The sequence below is a fragment of the Chenopodium album genome, chromosome 17 (assembly GCF_948465745.1).
Source record: "Chenopodium album chromosome 17, dcCheAlbu1.1, whole genome shotgun sequence".
Taxonomy (NCBI): Eukaryota; Viridiplantae; Streptophyta; class Magnoliopsida; order Caryophyllales; family Amaranthaceae; genus Chenopodium; species Chenopodium album.
The window spans coordinates 19887135-19890123 of record NC_137850.1 but is presented as its reverse complement, the minus strand read 5'-3'; the positions used below and the strand labels follow the sequence as shown (position 1 = coordinate 19890123).

At 40.4% G+C, this 2989-nt stretch overlaps 1 pseudogene; it reads left to right on the top strand.

Annotated features, from left to right (window-relative positions):
• The first annotated feature begins 359 nt into the window (after window positions 1–359).
• On the top strand, window positions 360–458 carry LOC145590304 (small nucleolar RNA R71; annotated as a pseudogene).
• The last annotated feature ends 2531 nt before the right edge of the window (window positions 459–2989 follow it).

The following is a 2989-nucleotide window of genomic DNA, read 5'->3' as shown; positions in this document are numbered from 1 at the left end:
AAAGATTGGAGTTAGAGTTAGAAGATGTACCTCTCCCCTTAATTTGGGAGGGAAGAATTGGAGCTTGGGAAGGGGACTTCTCAAGCTTTTCTTTGAGAGACATAACTTCTTTCCCCAAATCCGCAATCAAAGTAGTCAAATCATTGATGGCACTAAGTTGTTCGATTGAGTAACCCTTGCTTGTTGGTTCTCTCTCCACTTCTTGCTAATTCATGTAATGACGAACCACTTCATCAATTGCATCAACCACTTCTTCTTCCGTTTTGTTCATGATTGGGCCTCCGGCTTCGGCATCAAAACTTGCTCTCCCATGAGAACTCAACCCACCATAGAAGATATGTATGATTTGATAGGTAGGAATCCCATGGTGTGGACACTCCCTTTGATAATCCTTAAATCTTTCCCATGCTTCATAGAGACTTTCATTTGGCTTTTGCTTGAACCCTTGAACTAAAGCTCTTGCCTCCGCCGTTTTCTTTTGAGGATAGAAACGGAACAAGAAATCTTTGGTGACATCATCCCAAGTTCTCAAAGAATTGGGCTTCACTTCCTTATCTAGCCATTCCAAAGATCTTCCTATGAGAGAGAAAGGGAACAACTTAAGACGGATAATCTCTTGAGATACTTCATTGACCTTGATTGTGTTACAATATTTTTCAAACTCCTTAAGATGGTTCAATGGGCTCTCATTCTTAGCCCCACTATATTGTCTCCTCTCAATTAGGGTGATCATTGCCGGCCGAATTTCAAAGTCGATTTCCGGTGTTGTAGGTGGAGCTATGCCGCTCTCATACCTATATGCACCGGGCACTCCCAATTCTTTCAAGGCAATTCTTGAATTACCTCCCATGGCTTGGGATCTATGCACACAAAACTCAAAGAAAATATTAGTAGCACGGCTACAAGTGTAGCCTAAAGTGTAAAATCTTTTTGTATTTTGCAAATAGAGTGGAATAGACTCAACAACAACATGCACTCAAAGCACCACTCCCCGGCAACGTCGCCATTTTGATGGGATGAAGAACGGTAGGTCGTTGGGCTACCACCCCACCCAATCAAACAAAATTTGTAACTCAACTAACCCCTATGAAGTGTAGTGGTAACTCAAGGTTGAACCCAAAGGAATGGAGGTCGAATGCACAATGCCTAAGTTAAGCTATTCCGAAATCGAGTAGGGGTTTATAGTAGAAACTAGAGCTAAGCTAGGCAATGCAAAAAGCTAGTACTAATTGAATGCTAAGGCACTAAGGGAATGGATCCACATGCATCAACAATGAAGTTCAATCCACTTGGGGAATCAACCAATCAAGTCAAGCAATGTGAGGGAAAACAGAAATTGCAACCAAGAGAGTACATCAAGCTATTCTCCTAGAGGTCTAATTAGCGTCAACTACATCAAACACTAGCTAGGAAACATCACAAGATATCTCAATCGAGTAAATGCAAGCCACAAATCAATGGTCCGTATCAATGTGGACTCACAATGCAATCTAGTGTGAATACAAGGGTGATCAAGCCTAATTAAGCACACACTTGCACAAAATCAATCAACCAATTTAATCACATTATCAACTCAATCAATTTCCCCCAAATTAATCTCAATTCATCATCAATACATGCTTCACCACTACCCTAGCAAATAAACTACTCACAATCCATGAAGAACATCAAAATCAAAGCTAAACTAATCATCATTCCCAAATTCATCAATTGAAATCAAATTGAAACCAACAAATTTAATCAAAATCAATCAAACTATCAATTAACCAAATCAAACAACTATACTAATGAAATCAAACATAAATTGCATTAAAGAGTAAAGAATCCTTACAAACTTGATAGAAATCAAATCAAATGTAGCAATCTTCAATCATCAATCATCAAACCCACACTTTGTCTCTCTAAAAAAATGCTAAGAACTAGTGTTTTTCTCTCTCTAAAATCTAATCTAATCTAATTCTCTCTCATGAATATCTAATTCTCCCCATAAAAGGAAAGAAATAACTATCAAATACAAAGAGGAAGTTGGGAATGTCGTCCAAAAATAGACCCACGCCGGTGCGGGCGCTCGGAGGAGAGAGAATGATGCGCACGGGAGCACACCCAGACAGGTGCGCCCGCACGCACCTGGTGTGCGGCCGCACTTGACAAGAGTGCGCCCGCACACTCCTCGACTGCGCCTGCACAAGGCTGCTGCTTCCTTCTCTTCTTCGTCGTCCTAGCTCATGCGGTGCACACATCCTAGATGGTGGTGGTGGAGGACAAAGTAGGCAGGAACTTCCTTGAATTTCTTGAAGGATATAAGCCATGAGGAAGGCATATACAAGACCTTGAAGCATGCTCCTTGGACCTCCCTTTGACTTGAGACTTCTTGCACAAGCTTTAGGCATGGAAATCAATGGAACACTATGGAGAGGAAGCTCGGGAATCCTTGGACAATCAATCACAACCTACAATCAAAGGATAAAAATCAAGTAAAAGGGAAAAATAGCAAGTAAACTAGAAAATGCATAAAATAGAGAAACTAACTACAAAAAACATAAAATGAAGAAAACTAGAATAAAACTAAGGAAAACTAAAGAAGAGAGTAATAAAATGAAACAAAATTCATCCAAAAAGGGACCAAATGAGTGCCATAAATGTCACTCATCAGAAAAATAGGGCAATAGGGGATGTGGTCAAACTTTTGAGAGAAAGGGGTATGAGAAATAGGTAAAGGGTTCGCGACTCCCTCAACACAAGGTCTCACATCGCCAATGAGGGCATGAAAATCAATCATAGAATCCTCAAAAGAAGAGCACTCATGATCACCATCTCCCTCAAACATCCAACTCCCAAGAGAACCACATAATCTCCTCCACTACCTTCATGAACAAAAGCTCCCTCAACTTCCTTAAAGCCTAGAGTCTCAAAACCATGCATGAATGGAGGCAAATTCACTTCAAAATCATCTCTCTCCCATGAAGCTTTCTCAATCAACTTGCTTAAA